Here is an 18777-nt window from a genome sequence, read left to right on the forward strand (position 1 = left end):
GTAGGTAAATGCATAAATGATTCGTGATACACTCATATAATGTGATGTTATTCAGCAAGAAAAAGAAATGATCAAGCCATGAAAAGGCATGGAGGAAACTTCAATGCACATCATGCCAAGTGAAAGAAGCCAACCAGAAAAGGCTATATATGACATGATTCCAATTATAGGTCATTCTGGTAAAGGCTAAACTCGAGAGAGTAAAAAGATCAGTGGTTGGAGGGGTTTGGAGGGGTTTGGAGGAAGCGAGCGAGGAACAGGTGGAGCTCAGAGGACTTTTAGGGCAGTGAAATCCTTCTAACACAGTAATGATGGACCCGTGACATTATGTATATGTCAAAACGCATAGAGCGGGACAACACAAAGAGCGAGCCCTAAGGTAAACTATGGACTTCAGTCAATACTGATATATTAATATTGGCTTATCAATGATAACAAATGCCCCCCACACGCAAGATGTGGAACGAGGGCTGTGTTCAAGAACTCACTGTACTTGCCATTCCACTTTTCGTAAACCTAAAGCTGCTTTAAAAAATTAAGTATTTTCAAAAAAATAATAAATAAAGTCTGTTTTTTAAAACACATCTAAAAATTGCTGACCTTTAAGTCTGACATCGGAGTTCACACCCTCCATATCCAAGCAGTCCCCAAGTCTCTCCCAACCCATCTTTCTCCCTTGCACCAACTGACTCCCAAGTCGCCACTTCTCTTCTGCGGCTGCTTCTTTTCCCTTCTCCCAGGCCTTAGATTTGACCCCAGTCAATCCCAATCAGTTATTTGAGGTGCAGTGACCTTTGTCACAATCTGATCAAGCCACGCCAACAGCCCTTTCGTGTTTCTCATTACCCTAGCGTAACTCTAGACAAAACCATCATTCACAGGGTCCTCCCCCTCCCCCTCCCCAGCTTCTGCCTCCATGCCCCATCCAGGGGCTCTCCTGGACTTTTGCAATTCCTCTAACATTCTCCTGGGCCTTTGCACCAACGGGTTTCCTAGCACGAACCAACGCTACAGTGGACCAGAGGGGTGGGGGAGCCCCATGAATCAGGTAAACTGGACCGTGCTTTCCAGAGGTGAGGCTTGAGCTGACCCCTCAGGATGGGTGTGAATTAGCCAAACAGGAAGGGGGAAGGAAGGGCGTGAAGAAGGGACAATCTCCAGGAGTCTCATTCCTGAGGCAGGAATGTGCAATATGCATACCAGAGCAGAAAACTCTATGTGGGGTGACAGAGCTCATTAGTAGGCAAAAGGGGGACCCCTGGCTTTACCCCTTTTTAGGCACCTCAACTCACCTTTTTGTACCCCAGTTTCCTGGCTGTAAGATGGGGATAATAACAATGGCCCCCTCATGAAGCACTGGAAAGATTTAAGAGTTAATGCATGAACACCACTAAGTCAGTGTTTCATGCGTAGTAAGCCTCTGGTATTAGCTATTACTATTAAGATTACCTGTTGGTCTGTTGGAGAATTTATTACAAACAGACTACAATACAAATGTGCTGGCTGAGATATGCAATGCCTTCAGAATGCCACCCTTGAAAACAGACATGGAAAATCTCACACAAAATCCCTGCATGAAAAAGAAACAAAGAAAAATGATGCTTCATTACCTCAAATGTATTTTGCAGTTCAAAGTTGGAAATGTTACTTGGTGTGGTATAAATTTACTCAATAAGGACCCATGAACACACTGGCAGTCTCAAACACGTCCAAAATCGGATCATACCACTGTATATGCTTTTATAACATAATCAGCTCAGAAAATACATATTTTTAAATACTATTACGTAAACAAAATGGACAAAATAATGTATTTTACAAGTTACCAACCTGGTCCATCATTTTGCGGAAGAGGACACTGAGACCTGGAGCCTGGGACTTGGTAAACCCAAAAGAATATGAAGAATCTAGAAGTACCAGCAAGCCATCCGGTCCACAATTTTGTCTTTGACAGTGGACCTAAGAGCACCCTTTCTGGGAGAGTTAACTCATCTCCTGGTCTTCTAGACCTATCTATCCCATAATAACCCGAAATGAAATGTTTGTGTGGTCGATTAATAAATACACCCTTCACACGGAAATAGATGGTTGTCGATGGTACTAATAAATGCAAACATAATTTTATCATCTTCTAGCCAAGTGGCACATCAATAACATTTCTGGAAGTTCAGACCCTAATGTCAGGCCAGGCCTAAAAGACCAATAGCTGACCTGAAAACTCCGACTTGGAAAAATTCATTCCTTCATTCCTTATGCTGCTTCAATAGGGGTACACTCCAAATCGAGATTGGGATGACTACTGGGGTGCCTGGGTGGCGCAGTTGGTTAAGTATCGGACTCTTGATCTCTGCTCAGGTCGTTCATTCTCTTATAGTTCCTGAGTTCGAGTCCCACATCGGGTTCTGTACTGAAGGTGTGGAGCCTGCTGGGGATTCTGTCTCTCTGCCCCTCCCCCGCTCCCCTGCTTGTGCACGCGCGCGCGCTCTCTCTCAAAATAAATAAATAAATTAAAAAAAATTTTTTTTAAAGATTGGGATGATTACTAATGTTTTTTCATATAACCCACTAATCCATTTCAGTACGGATACTCAAATATTAGTGCTGTTCTTTACGCTTTTCCCATGTTTTTTCTGCGAAGAGTTATTCCTCCTCTAACTGGAAAAAGTAAAAATGCAATGTTAAATTCTTCGCATGAGGAAAAAAACAAAAACCAAAAAACTGGAAGAGTTCCATTCCTTGTGCATCCACAAGGTGGCACACTACCACTTTGTTTTGTTTTGTTTTGTTTTTTACTTCCCTGATATTCGCCATTGGAAATGCAAACAAAACAATTAGAGTTAAGGAACGGTGTTCATTTCAGGCACTATGCTGTGTGCAGTGGAATTCTATACTCAGTAGAAGAGTTTGGATTATCCACTGCTTCATGCACTTGGACTTGGTTCTTCCGTGAGGCATCACCACAGCACTGTTTTCCCGGTGGCAAACGTAGTTGATAACATTGTTTTAATTTCAAAAGTTATGATTTTTTTTTTAAAGATTTTCTTTTTAGGTAACATCCACACCCAACGTGGGGCTTGAACTCACAACCCCGAGATCAAGAGTCGCACATTCTACTGACTGAAGTAGCCAGCCACCCCGAAAAGCTATGATTTTTGAAGCTTCCTTTGAATATATGTTTCATTAAGAAGTAGAAGGTGAAGGGGAGAAGCCAGAATTAGACAGTGAAAGAATTCAGACTTCTTTCCCATCAACAAATTATTTAATTTTGTTTATTTTATTTATTTTTTGATTTTGAGGGAGAGAATGCGAGCAGGGGAGGGGCAGAGAGAGAGGGAGAAAGAGAATTCCAAGCAGGCTCCAATGCGGGGCTCGAACCCACAAACCGTGAGATCACGACCTGAGCCGAAACCAAGAGTCAGGGGCCTAACCGACGGAGCCACACAGGCACCCCTCCCATCAACAAATTATTTTAAATTACATGTTTAAATTACATATTTGGTATCGAACAAAAAGATGTGCTAAACATTTCTGAGAAGAGGGTAAGAAAAACTTCCTAGGGCCCTGGCAGATTTTCACAGTAATTAGTAAATAACGTTTACTAATATAAATAAATGTCTCTGTCTTTTCAGAAAACTTCTCCTCGGAAGGCAGGATGTACTCATCCCTAACATCAGCCATTCTTCAGCGTCAGTGACACTTCCCACCCTGTGTTCTCTCATCCTCATGATACCCTCGCCACATGAAAACCATGGCAAAAATACTGACGTTACCAAAAGAAATGACATTTTTAATCACTTCACTTGGCCTCTGCAGTTCCTGGTGTTTCCTTTTTCCTTTTTCACAATTCAGATAGAAACCATTAGGGGCTGCCATTCGATTCTCCCCGATATGCAAAATAACACAGGTGCACAGAAAACTAAGTTGTTTTTAGTAGGGACTACAGCTGGGTTTTGAAGAGGGGAGCAAAAAAGCATACAGAGGGTGGTTCTGATTGAAAAGCTGTCACCAGTTGAATAACATACAGCGTGGCAGTTTAAAAATGCCCACAAGTTCTTTGCCATTTCCTTCTATTGAAAGGTGGGACCCATTTCCCCTCCCCGTTAAACTGGCCCAGATCTGTAATTTTGCCGATAGAATCAGGCAGAAGTGATGCTGTGTAACCTCATAGGCGAATCCCGAAGACAACTGATCTGTTGTCAGTGCTCTCTTAGAAGCCTGGAACCATCTGAGGAGTCTAGCTACCCTGCCCGACACAGAGCCATGCAGAGAGAGGCTTGAAGTATCTTGGACATTTCCACCCCAACTGAGTTCCCAGAAGAAACAGGAAACTGAGCCCCAGCCAACCCACAAAATCATGAGCAATTAAGAATTGTTTTAAGTCCTTAAGTTTGGGATGTTCAGTTCTGCTGGAATAGAGAGCCTAATAGTTACAGCCAGTGAGCTCTGTTTTGCCAACATTGTTCTTCCTTTTATTTTTTAAATTTAATTTACATCCAAATTAGTTAGGATATAGTGCAACAATGATTTCAAGAGTAGATTCCTTAGTGCCCCTTCCCCATTTAGCCCATCCCCCCTCCCACACCCCCTCCAGGAACCCTCAGAACCCTTGTTCTCCACATTTATGACTCTCTTATGCTTTGTCCCCCTCCCTGTTTTTATATTATTTTTGTTTCCCTTCCCTTCTGTTCACCTGTTTTGTCTCTTAAAGTCCTCATATGAGTGAATTCATATAATATTTGCCTTTCTCTGACTAATTTCTCTTAGCATAATACCCTCCAGTTCCATCCACATAGTTGCAAATGGCAAGATTTCATTCTTTTTGATTGCCGAGTAATACTCCACTGTGTGTGTGTGTGTGTGTGCGTGTGTGTGTGTGTGTGTGTATACACCACATCTTCTTTATCCATTCATCCATCGATGGACATTTGGGCTCTTTCCATACTTTGGCTATCGTGGATAGTGCTGCTATAAACATGGGGGTGCATGTGTCCCTTCGAAACAGCACACCTATATCCCGTGGATAAATACCTAGTCGTGTCGTGCAATTCCTGGGTCGTAGGGTAGATCTATTTTTCATTTTTTGAGGAACCTCCATACTGTTTTCCAGAGTGGCTGCACCACCCTGCATTCCCATGTTCTTCCTTTTAAACAGACTTCGTTTTTTAGAGTAGTTTTAGGTTCATAGCAAAAAATGAGCAGAAAGTATGGAGGGTACAGAGAATACCCACACACCCCCTTTCCCCCACGATCAATGTCCCACCCCAGAATGGAACCTTTGTTACAATGGATGGACCAACATCAACACATCATTTTCATATAGAGTTCATACGCACTAGGGTTCATTCTGGATGTTGTACATTCTATACTTTTTTGACAAATGTAGAATGATTTATACCCATCGTTGGAGTGTCATACAGGATACTTTCACTGCCCTAGGAGTGCTCTCTGGTCCGCCTATCCATCCCCGCCTTCCTCTGACCCCCAGCAACCACTGCTCTTTTTCCTGTCTGCATAGTCTTGCCACTTCCGGATGTCATATAGTTGGAATCACACAGTGTGTAGTGTTCACTTCTAAATGTGTTAAGGTGTGTCTTATGACCAGAATGTCGTTCTTGTTAGTGCACGCTCCATGTGAGTTTAAGAAGAATGTGCATTCCGCTGTTGTTGGCCGAAGTAGTCTATAGATGTCAGTTACATCCTGTTGATTGGCAGTGCTATTGACTTCAGCCATGTCCTTATTTGTTTTCTGCCTGCCAGGTCTGTTTCTGATAGATCGATGTTGATGTCTCCAAGAATAACCGTAGATTGATCCACATCTCCTTAAAGTTTTATCAGTTTTTGCCTCGCGTATTTTGATGCTTTTTTGTCAGATGCATACGCATTAAGGATTGTTATATCTTCCTGGATAATTGATCCCTTTATTGGGATCCCTGGCTGGCCCAGTCAGTGGAGCATGTGACTCTTGATCTCAGGGTTGTGAGTTTGAGGCTCATGCTGGGTGTAAAGATTACATAAAAATTTTAAAATCTTAAAAAAAAATTACCCCTTTATCATTATGTAATATTTGTCTTTATCCCTGACAATTTTCCTTGCTCTAGAGTCTGCTTTGTCTGGAATTAATATAGCTACTCCCACCCTCATTTACTTAGTATTAGCAAGGTATTTATTTCTATATTATTTTACTATTAATTGATATATGTCTTTATATTTAAAGTGGATTTCTTCTGGTGCAGCTGCTCTGGAAAACCATGTGGAGGTTCCTTAGAAGATTAAAAATGGAACTACTCTATGACCCAGCAATAGCACTGCTAGAAACTTACCCAAGGGATACAGGAGTGCTGATGCATAGGGGCACTTGTACCCCAACGTTTATAGCAGCGCTTTCAACAATAGCCAAATTATGGAAAGAGCCTAAATGTCCATCAACTGATGAATGGATAAAGAAGATGTGGTTTATATATACAATGGAATACTACTTGGCAATGAGAAAGAAGGAAATCCTGCCATTTGCAGCAACATGGATGGAACTGGAGGGCATTATGCTAAGAGAAATAAGTCAGTCAGAGAAAGACAGATATCATCTGTTTTCACTCACATGTGGATCTTGAGAAACTTAACAGAAGACCATGGGGGAAGGGAAGGGGGGAAAATAGTCACAAACAGAGAGGGAGGAAGGCAAACCATAAAGAGACTCTTGCTTAAATACAGAGAACTGAGGGTTGATGGGGGTAGGAGGAGAGGGGAGAGTGGGTGATGGGCATTGAGGAGGGCACTTGTTGGGATGAGCACTGGGTGTTGTATGGAAGCCAATTTGACAATAAATGATATTAAAAAAAAGAAATGCATGAAATTTCATATACTAAACGGAAGTAAACATTCTACATTAAGAAATGCAAGAAATTCCATGTATTAAGTGGAAGTAAACTTTCTATAATATAAAATCTTATGCATTATTATGGAGTTCTGTGTGAGTCCTCAAAATTGTTTTCCCTTTATGTTGACAGCTAATATCACAAGGGAAGTTCTTATCAGCTATTAAAAAACAAAATTCGGGGCACCTGGGTGGCTCAGTTGGTTAAGCATCCAACACGAACTGTAAGATCATCGGCTCAGGTCATGATCTTACAGTTCGTGGGTTCAAACCCCACATCGGGCTCTGTGCTAACAGCTCAGAGCCTAGAGCCTGCTTCAGATTCTGTATCTCCCTCTCCTTCTGCCCTTCCCCCACTCGCTCTCTCTCTTAAAAATAAGTAAACATTTAACAAATTCAAAAAAAAGAACTCAGGGGCGCCTGGGTGGCGCAGTCGGTTAAGCATCCGACTTCAGCCAGGTCACGATCTCGCGGTCCGTGAGTTCGAGCCCCGCGTGGGGCTCTGGGCCGATGGCTTGGAGCCTGGAGCCTGTTTCCAATTCTGTGTCCCCTCTCTCTCTGCCCCTCCCCCGTTCATGCTCTGTCTCTCTCTGTCCCAAAAATAAATAAACGTTGAAAAAAAAAATTAAAAAAAAAAAAAAAAGAATTCAGATGAGTAACTTTTATGTCCTCTTTTATTTTATTTTCTTAAGTAAGCTGTATGCCCCATGTGGGACTTAAAGTCACAACCCTGAGATCAAGAATTGCATGCCTGGAGCATCTGGGTGGCTCAGTCAGTTGGGCATCTGACTCCTGATTTCGGCTCAGATCATGATCTCACCCTTCATGGGCTAGAGCCCTCCTCCTGACAGCATGGAACCTGCTTAGGATTTTCTCTCTGCCCCTCCCCCACTTTCTCTCTCTCTCTCTCTCAAAACAAATAAACATTAAAAAAAGAAAAAGTTGCATGCTCTACAAACCGAGTCACCCAGGGGCCCCTCAATTGAGTAACTTTTAGAGGTCTTATTGGCTTTATTCAATAATTCATGAATCAGGCAGCATCCAATCTAGCAAAGAAAAAAGAGCTCTGAGGAGCTGTACTGAATGAAAGAATTTTTTCAGTAGAATGGCATGGTAGCAAAGAAATTATACTGGGCAAAAAAGCAAGTTGGTTATTACGAGGCTTCTTTCCTTTAGAGGAAGGCTGGGGTCTGTGACCCAACTAGTGGGCAATTCCTGATTACCTGGTTTACTGTCCCATTTCCGGGAGAGCCAAAACCATAGTTAAGTCTTGGTTTGGTGACATGGGGCTTAGCATAAGTGACTCCAACTGGGGCCTGTTGTCTTCTCTTTAACATGGGTAAACAGTGAAGTAAGTTACATTTCTTTTTAAATGACATTGGAATACTTAGCATCACAGCAACACTATTGGGTAGTCAGTGTACCAATTTTAATGTTTTTCTATTATCGTTAGAAAAGTTCCGACTTGAAAAATACAGCCAATATATTCATAGCGTTAATAATTAGTTGCTTCGTTAAGAACTTGGTCTTTTTGTCTCATTTGATTTCTACATATACCAGACTATTCCAACTCCTTGAGCGATTATTATACACAATGTAATTCATCAGTACCAAAATATAAACTTTAATATATAGGGAATTTGTTTATATATAGGGAAATTACTTATTTAATATATAGGGAAATCCTTGCAGTAGCAGGATGAATAAGAGATTTATATTAAACGTGTTAAAAATAAGTTGTATCGTGATAGCAAAAGACTCTTTGATGTAAAATTTGCCTATAGTCTAAAAAGTTTACTTAGCTGCTCTAAGTTTTTGAAGTATTAAAAATATGAAAAGAAAGTGATCACATTTCATTCATAACCTTCGAGCTTTGCTTAGAAGATTGAACAATTTTTCATGGAAAGGAAGCACGTCTGTTTTGAAAAATAGTAGAAGGCAAACTCTTAACAGTTAATGAGTAAGGTAAATAGATACAAAGGGTAATTTAATACTTGGGCTAAAGTCTTTCTCTCCACCCTCCTCAAAACAAAAACCCCGGAGATTTCTTGTTTGTCTTTCCATTGTCATTTCCTGGCTCTGCCCTCAAATCACCATTATTCAGTGTTTTGAATAATGTATTTCCATTCCCAGACCTGCCTTCCCACGTCCTGGCAATAAGAGGGACTAAAGCCATCATGGTTACCTCATATTTAACCAAAGCAAACCTTGCAAGCCTTCCTTTCTGTTTGTTTACACTGTAATGCAGACATTATTATTACTTTTTAGTTTTGAAGAGAATGGCAATGTTTCTTTCGTGCTACTTAGCAGTTAAGAAGGTATGAATCACCTATGGTCATGAACTTGTCCTCTACCTGCCTTAAATCTAAACAATGAGGTAAGAAATTATTTTCTTTGAAACCATTTAGCATTAGCTATTGTTAAAATGCAAGACAACGGGCCCCAAATGAAGCCCCTTGTGCTAAGCCCCATATCGCGAAACCAAGACTTAATTTAATTACAGTTTTGGCTCTCGAAGGAATGGGGTCTTCAACCAGTCAGGAATCACCTAATCAGGAATCAGGAATCACCTAATCAGCACTGGTTAGGTCATCTGCCTGATCCCTGCCATCCCCCAAAGGAAACTGACTTGGTAATAACCAACCTGCTTTTTTGTCCAGTACAACTTCCTTGTTCCTGCTCCCTTCTGCCTATAAGAGTCTCTCCTTTTGTACAACTCCTCAAAGCTTTCCATCTGAAAGATTGGTCGCTGCCTGATTTGAATTGGGTTTTGTTTAAATAAACCTTTAAAATGTTCGAGGTGCATCCATGTATCTTCTATCACTATGAAGTTAAATTATTTGCCTTCATGATTCCAAGTAAAATAAAAGGCAGGCATTATGGTTCATGGAAGCAGCAAAAGTAGCACGTGGATGAAAAAGACCATCTCTGTAGAGGTCAAGCGTGACAAATTTTCAACAAAATGCTCAACCTTCTTCGCGCACCTCAGCGTTCATCCCAGTGTATTTTCCCAGCGACTCATCGCATCGCGGCAAGATTATGAAAATTCTGACACGTTATTCACATTCGCGATTGTTCTGTACGTTTCTTCATAAGCGGTGTAACTTCAACAATCTCTCTTTCATCCTCTGCATAATTCCTTCTAGCCTGTTATGATCTTCACCATCTTGAGAAGGAAAGCGGGCAAGAGCAGATAAAAAAAAAAAGGGCCAGTCAGATATCTGGAGCCAGATACTCCCCTTCCATGCTTTTGGCCTTCCGTGATCTTACTTGCCTCTTGCATCAACCAACTGCCCGGGTGGCCCAAGTGTAGTGCCCCACCTGTGCAACCAAGAGAATGTTTGCTGGGCCAGCATCGGTGCGAAATAAACAGTCTTTTCTGATTCCCCCAGTGTGTGTCGCTTGTCTCTTCTTGGGCACCGATATTTGTTGTAAAGTTTTTGATGCGTTGGCCGGGAAGGTGACCGCCGTGAGCCACTGTCGTGGGAGGCGGGCAGAGAGGCTACTCCTCATGGACCCCTGTGACTGAAAGGAAGCCACGCTGCCTGGGACCTAACTGGACCTTGACAAGAGTTGGCCAAAGCTGCACTCAGACAGACTCCAGAGGGAACAGAAAAGGCCGGTCCCAGGACATCGGATCGGTAAGGGTCCTTGGGGACTTCAGACCGAGGAGGAAGGGGAGCTTGATCACCCCCGGGGCCACATAGTCTGTGCATAGAACAGGGAACTCCCGGGTGGAGTCGGCAATCGATGTGAACGTGTGTGCGAGTGTTCCACGGTCTCGGCTACGGAGCCTGAGCGGGTCCTACCCTGCGATTCCATGCCGACCTCATATAGCTCAAGGCAGAATCGGGTCCACAGAGGGCTGATCCGAGTCAAGGGTTTATACTGACCTGCCAATGTTAAGAGGCATCTAATCCCCGAATGGGAGTGGCCAAGTGGACAATACGACCTCTCCCATCATGTTGTCTGGGACACGGTAAATAGGGAGGGACCCATCTAGGATACCAGGATGGGGGGAAATTCCTAAAAACCAACTGTTTTGGTGTGTATGATTAAGGATTTTAGGGGTGCCTGGGTGGCTCAGTCGGTTAAGTGTCCAGCTTCGGCCCAGGTAATGATCTCACGATTCACGAGTTCCGCCTGGCATTGGGCTCTGTGCTCACAGCTCAGAGCCTGGAGCCAGCTTCGGATTCTGTCTCTCTCTCTCTCTCTCTCTCTGTCTCTCTCAAAAAAATAAACAGTAAAAAAAAAAAAAATTGTTTTAATGAATTAAAAAAAAAAAGATTTTCAGGTGACTATGGGGTCACATTGACCCCTAGGAAATTACCCACTCTCTGTGAATTAGAATGGCCTATGTTCTGTGTAGTCTGGCCCATTGAGGGCACCCTAGATGTCCCCACAGCATGAGCTGTTTACAAAGTAGTTACTGGAGACCTCGACCCCCAGGATCATCCCTATACAACGATCAGTGACTGGAAATAGCACAAGTCAAGCCTCCTTGGGTCCGGTTCAGCGTTAACAGTAAGGGACAATGTAGCGTCTTTGTGGCAGGGGTTGAGAAGAAGACCTCACAGCAGGAAAAAAACCGCTCCCAGCCTCCAAGAAGATTCAGAGAAAGTCCTTCCATTTCTGCCACCATATGCCCCCAGACCCCATCAGTCGAGGGAGGGGAACGTCACCTGCCTGACAGTTCACCCATTGGTCTTGCCTCCACCAGTGGCCGATCCGCCCCAACCAAGGACACCTGAACCAGTAGGAAGATGCCTTAGGTCCTTGTCTCAAGGTCTAAGGCCTCAATGGCAATGCAGATGCCACTATGGGAGACTAGGGATCTCCAGAGAATAGGCCCCGATGGGACCCTACAAGAGGGGGATTGGTTTTCTGCTACCAACCATTCCGCACTAACCTCCTCAACTGGAAACACCACACCCGCCCTACTCTGCGAAGCCTCAGGCAATGATAGGTCTCCTGGAATCCATATTTGAAACTCACTGCCCTGCCTGGGTTGCAACGTGGAAGAGTGCCGACAAATCGTCACCGAAGCCAGAAAATGGCTCCAGGCTCAGGCACCAGATGCATAACCAGACACTGATGCTTGGGCACGGGAGGCTACACCCGAAGGGGAGCCTCACTGGGACCCAACACAGAAGCGTCAAGGGTCAGATTAGAAACATACCGACCTGTCTTCTTCCAAGGGGGTAAAAGCAGGGGCCTGAAAGCCCACCAACATGGCAAAGGTAGCTGAGGTTCTACAAAAGCCAGACGCGACCGGCTGACTTCTATGAAAGATGATGTGAATCCTTCAGAGTTTACACGCCCTTTGACCCAGAAGCCCCCAAAAACCAGCGCACGGTCATTGCTGCCTTCGTGGGACAGGCCCAAAGTGATATTAGACAGAAGGCCCAAAAGTTGGAAGGAATCGCTAGAAAGAATGCCACTGAACTATTGGAAATCGCCAACAAGATTTTTTGTATATCAGGATCGAGCTGCCAGAAAAGATGCGGACAGAAGAATGAAACAAAAGGCAGGTCTCCTGGCTGCGGTCTTGGGGTGATCACCCCTTCCGGAAGGACCTCCACGGAAACTGCAAGGGACTCAAGAACAGAAAAGAAGGGCACCGCTGGGACGGGATCGTTGTGCCTACTGCAAAGACTTTGGACACTGGAAAAATCCCCAGCTGCTCAAAGGGAAAACCAAAAACTTCTGCTCCAACCAGAACCATCGAGGCTGATCTGATTGGACTGGCACAAGGGGACTCTGATGAGGAAAGACAGGGCTCTCTCCACCTGACCCCCATGAGCCCATGGTCAGATTGAGGGCCAGACAATAGACTTCATGGTCGACACTGGGGCCGAACACTCTGTGGTGACACACAACGTGGCCCCTCTGTCGGGTGGAGAATTTACCATTGTAGGAGCCACTGGGATGTAAACCTGAAGGCCATCGTGCAGTCCCCAACAGTGCCGGGTGGGGGCCACCAAGTAGTTCATGAATTCCTGTATCTATCCACCTGCCCGGTCTCACTGTTAGGTAGAGACCTCCTAGCCAACTTGGACGCAGAAATAGCCTTCACTTCGGATGGACAGACACAGTTGTGCCTAAATGAAAAGGCCCACCCCATGCTGGTTCCACGGGATTCCACGGGAATCCACGGGATTCCACGGGAAGAGGAATGGAGATTATAGACTTCCCTTCCCGGTGAGCCAACGTTGGACCCGGAGCTAGAAGCTGAATTCCCTTCATTTTGGGCAGAAGGAAACCCCCCTGGTGTGGCAAAAAAAAACACACCCCGATATTAATTGACCTAACCCCTAAGGCCCAACCTGTCAAAATACGCCAATATATGGTCCCATGGAAGGCACGCTTGGGGATCCAGACACACTTGGACAGGCTACTCAAGTGGGGACTTCTAAAAGGATGCCAGTCCCCATGGAATACTCCTGGAAAAGCCAGGGACAAAGGATTACCGCCCTGTGCAGGACCTAAGAGACATGAATGGAGCAGTCGTCACGCTGCACTCAGCATTGCCTAACCCATACACTTGACCAAGACTCGTACCCTCTGAGGCAGGATGGTTCCCATGTCTAGATTTACAGCACGCCTTCTTCTGTCTCCAGCTAATGCCTAATACTCAAGCCCTATTTGCCTTTGAATGGGAAAACCCTACCACAGGGACAAAGGAACAATTGACTTGGATGAGCCTGCCACAAGGATTCACCTTGTTCAGTGGGCGCTGGCATCTGACTTAGCCAGGCTTCTGGGATGGGACCTAGGATGTGTCCTCCTCTGATATGTGGACGATCTCCTGCTAGCCAGTGCTACACGACCCAGTGCTGGGAGGGAACTGGGGCCCTACTCAGGCTACCAGCAGAGGCAGGATACGCCGCGTCAAAGAAAAAGGCACAGATCTGCCAACAGGAAGTTAAATATTTGGGCTTCAAAATTACCCAAGGCAAACGGATGCTGGGAGCAGAAAGGAAACAGGCAGTCTGTGCCATTCCAGTTCCCACTGCTCGCCGGCAGGTCCCAGAGTTTCCAGTAGCAGCAGGATTCTGTCGGATATGGGTCCCAGGCTTCTCAGAGTTGGCCAGACCTCTATAGGAGCACTAAAGGGGAAAGAAAGGGCACCCCCTAATCAAGATAGGCTTTCACATCCATAAAAATGAAACTCACAGAGGCACCAGCCTTGGGACTCCCAGCTGTAGCACGAGATTTCAACCTTTCATGCATGGAAACAATGGGGTGGCCCTGGGGGTTCTAACCCAGGAATTTGGACCGTGGCAGAGACCAGTGGCATACCTTTCAAAACACATTGACTCAGTTGCGGCAGGATGGCCACCCTGTCGGAGGGCCCTGGCACCCGCCACACTTTTCATCAAGGAAGCCGACTCATGTGGGGACAAACCTAAACGTTAAGGTTCCCCATTCAGTTATTACCCTGATGGATGCCAGGGGGCAACCCTGGAAAACTCATGCTCGAGTGACACAATATCAGGGACTACCACGTGAAAACCCATGAGTAAGAGTGGAAGCCGTGAAAACCCTAGGAACTTAACGCAACCTACCAGCCCCAGAGTTCAGGGGAAGCGAAACGTATGAGCGGGACCCTCAAATCAGCCATGGCCAAATTTCCAAATCAGGAAACCGACTTGCCCTGGCCAGATACGCTACCCCCAGCTCTTCTCTGAGGACACTGTACATCCCGGAGAAATTTAGGATTCTCCCCACTCGAGATCCTATACGGAAGGCCCCCTCCACTAGTCAAATTCAAGGGCGACCTGACAGAGCTAGGGGATTCAGAAAGACAAAAACAATAGCAAGGACTAGGGAAAACTGTATTTGAGATGCATAGACGGGTGACAGACAGGATACCAGTTTCCTTAGGAAAAACGGACACCCTCACAAACCTGGGGACCAGGCTTGGATAAAAGATTGGAGAAGGGAACCACTCAAACCTACCTGGAAGGGACCCTAGTTAGTTGTGCTAACCACGCCCACAGTCCTCAAGGTTGTAGGACGAACCACCTGGATCCACCATTCTCGAGTAAAGGCAGCCCACCTGTCACCTGACAACACTTGGAATGGAAAGTCACTGCTAACCAGAATAATCCTCTATAGATCACCCTTAAGGAGACAGCGGCCCGCAGCCAACACCTGAGAACTCTCCAGAAGAGAGAAGCTTGAGGAAATCCCCAAGCGACTGAAATGAACTACAGCAAATCCTTCTCTCTCGAATTTCATGGTCGTCCCCGACCTATGTCTCTTTCCACACTTGTGGCTACACTCTTCGCTGTAGGGCTCACCCAGGTTCCTCCCACAGATTGGCGCCTCAGTCGCAAACCCTCTACTTACTGGTGTCAGGATGACATAGAACGAGTTGCCGGGGCCCTGGCGACCTTACAGGGTCCAGTAGACTCCTTGGCGGCGGTAGTCTTACAAAACAGGAGAGGGCTAGACCTGCTACCTGCCGAAAAAGGAGGACTAGGTCTCTTCCTAAATGAGGAATGCTGCTTCTGTGTTAACTGATCAGGGATAGTTAGGGATATGGGCCAACGAGTAAGGGAGCGGATCACGAGAAGGAGGCGAGAATTAGCAGACTCGCGGAACTCAGGGCAACATATGGAACTGGGCATCCTGCTCCTCCTTCAGCTGGTCCCGTCCTAAGGCCGTTCACACCCCTCCTGTTTGCTCCTTGGATTCGTATATGCTAACCAGGTTTGCTTCCCCTCGTCTGGAAGCTACGAAACTCCAGGTGATGCTCCAGTGGGACCATTCTAGCTGTCGCCACCCCCCTTTGGATGGCGAAGAACCCTAGCTGTCACACCCCTCCCTTCCACGTCCCCGTCCAGCAGGAGGACAGCAGTAGAACAGTCTTCGCCCCTGCTCCTGTGACAGCAAGGGGTTCCCCTGCCCCCACAAACTGATCTTCTCGAAGGCTGCCACAGCAGCTTGAAAATCAAGAGGGGGGATGAGAAGGGAAGTCGGCGAGAGCAGATAAAAAATGGCCAGCCAGATGTCAGAGGCCCGATAACCCCCTTGCATGCTTTTGGCTTCTGTAATCCCACTTGTCTCTTGCCTCAGCCAACTGCCCACGTTGGCTGGTTCAAATCGGCAGAGCCTGTGGCTCTTGATCTCGGGGTCCTTAATTCAAACTCCACGTTGGGAGCAAAGACTACTTAATATTTAGAAGTTAAGAAAAAGAAGACTGAAAAGTTCATTCCATCACCCAGATATTATTTATTAGATGTCTACTATTTCCCAGGCAGCTTGTTAGGCTGTGAATAATTCAGGGACTAAGAAGAGAGACCTAAACTAGTGTAGAAAGTTAAGGCAATAGGTTGGTTTTGCTGTTGTTCCTACCAATGTTTTTTGTGTTTTTTTTTAATTTTTTTTTTTTAACATTTATTTATTTTTGAGAGGCAGAGTGCGAGCGGGAGAGAGAGAGGGAGACACGGGATCCAAAGCAGGCTCCAGGCTCTGAGCTGTCAGCACAGTCTGACGCGGGGCTCCAACTCACAAACCCTGAGACCGTGACCTGAGCTGAAGTCGGGCACTTAACCGACTGAGCCACCCAGGCGCCTCTTTTTCTTTCTGGTTTTATTGAGATGCAACTGACACGTAGCATTGCATAAGTTCCGGGTATACAACATTAACAATTTGGTGTAAATATATATTGTGAAATGATCACCCCTGCAAGTTTAGACGACATCTGTCACCTCACAGAGTTACAATGTTTTGTTTTCCTTGTGAGGAGAACTTTTTTTTTTTTTTAAACATTTATTTTGAGAGAAAAAGTGCACATCTGCGAGCAGGGAAGGGGCAGAGAGAGACAGAGAGAGAATCCTAAGCAGCGTGGAGCCCGACATGGATCTTGATTTCACAAACCATGAGATCATGACTTGAGCCAAAATCGAGAGTCGGAAACTCGACTGACTGAGCCACCCAGGTGCCCTGTGAGAAGATCTTTTAAGATTTCTTCTCCTAGCAACTTTCAAAGGCAAAAGGTTGTTGAATGCTGGCTCTCTCTGAACGCCCCCAAAATAACCCGTGCAGAAGGCCAGGCTCAGTTCAGTGCTTATCAAGGTAAGGGATATCACTATTGTCAAAGGACTCAGTAGTTTGTCAGAAGGGTGAGGGTGAAGGCAGGATATTTATGAGGTTTGGGGCATCTGGATGGGGGTGGCTATTTTCACGTAGAACTTGATCAGGATGGGGCAAATCTGTGATATAATAGTTTAGGATCGGTGGACACACCAGGATGAAAGTTAAGAGTAAATAATCTTTAGATGCTGTCTATTTTCCTGGGAAAGTATATTTACTTTAAGGAGGGTAAATTGAATAATGTGATGTTTGGATTACCGCATCTTCAGACGGTTCCTGGAGCAAACAATTAAATTATCTGCCATTTCATTTTGGGGGTGAGAATTTCCTGGAACAGGAAAATCAGACAAATGGAGAGAGTGAGCTGTTGTGTGCATAGACAGTACGTTACTTCAATTTCTCAAAAGAAACCTCTTTCAGCTTTTTTTAACCCAGTACTTCCCCCGCCTCTTTTGACCATGACACTCTTATTTTCTCATAAAACCTGTTAGAAATTTTAAAGAAGAGATCAGAGTAAATACTAGACCCGGAAATAACCTCGATGAGAGCATTATGAGCCAGTGGTTCTCAAAGGGTGGTCCCCAGACCAAACAACGTCAGCATCACTTGGAAACTTGTGAGACGGGGCCCCATCTAGTAAATCAGAAACCCCGGGGGTGGGGTCAGCAGCCTGTGTTTCTCACCAGTCTGTGTTTGTCACCCTCCTGTGACTCTGACGTGGCAACTTTGAGAACCGATGCCATAAGTCTTCTCACCCCTAACTTCCCTCTTCAGGTTTCATTTTTTTTTTTTTTTTGCCCAGTGCAGGTGTGAGGCATGAAGGTGCCTAAGCAGGCTAATGCCTGGTATTCTTTCCCGGAAACCATTAAATAATTGTCTACACGAACTCAGCGGAAATGAGGGCAAACCCAAATTTGTGAGATCTGCGTCCCCCTTTCTGCGTGATTCCTACTCTGATGTTCTATCCCGGTCTTTGAGCTCTACAAAAACCAGTACTCTCCCTGGACGAGGATTAGTGCATTGGTGAGGAATATAACATTTACTCAAGATTCTAGGGCAGAGCCGGAAGAAAGGGACTGGATACCATGATAGCAGGATTTTTGTTTTTAAAATAATAAATCCCTCCACCCCCACCCCAAGGTTATCTCTTCTCCCAAACCTCTCTTCTTGGCTTGGCAACTCTTGGGTGGCCTTTCTCTTCCTGCTCCTGACTCCATACCTTCTCTCCGACCTTGGCTTCTGAGAGCAGTTCAGTTCAACCCCCACAGAAGTTTTTAAAGTATTTATTGCACCTACAAGTTAATACCTACCTCAAGGAAACTGAAGGAATTATATTGAAGCTGAAGACCTTGTTTGCTTTGTGAACAAAAACCTCTCCAGTTCCCGGATTTCACCAAAGCTGTGCCGAGTGAAAGTCATACCGATGTTTACATGTCTCCTCCCTTGGTGTGGAGGGAACCTGAGTTACAATGGGATCACGTTTCCAATTGGTTTGAGTCAGATTCCGGGGTCCCTTTTAGACTGGTATTTCAACTTGACTGTGCCCCCACCCCTCTTAGTGTGGTTCGGGTCCTACGCTTCACTATTCTGCCTCCCTCCCGGTGGTTATGGGGAGCAAATCCCAGCAGGGAGAACAAAGACTATGTCTACAGGGCATTATCTCTTGGGTGTTCAAAATTGTTTGATATTTATCCACGCTCAAGGGATGAGACAAGCCTAGGGTCTCCCTACCCCTCAGCCATCTTAATTCCTCTCCCCATAAGGTATTATTGAGGGACTTTGTCTAAGAAGTAGCATATCTG

At 45.2% G+C, this 18777-nt stretch overlaps 1 long non-coding RNA gene across 1 annotated transcript; it reads right to left on the bottom strand.

Moving 5' to 3' along the window:
• Window positions 1-1462: 1462 nt before the first annotated feature.
• LOC123381558 lies at window positions 1463-18429 on the bottom strand. The gene is made up of 3 exons (XR_006588689.1): window positions 18286-18429; window positions 17234-17303; window positions 1463-1570 (listed from the first exon to the last, which is right to left on the bottom strand). It is a non-coding gene; the product is annotated as an uncharacterized LOC123381558 (long non-coding RNA).
• Between the last annotated feature and the right edge of the window lie 348 nt (window positions 18430-18777).

This window comes from Felis catus, chromosome D4 (genome assembly GCF_018350175.1).
Source record: "Felis catus isolate Fca126 chromosome D4, F.catus_Fca126_mat1.0, whole genome shotgun sequence".
Taxonomy (NCBI): Eukaryota; Metazoa; Chordata; class Mammalia; order Carnivora; family Felidae; genus Felis; species Felis catus.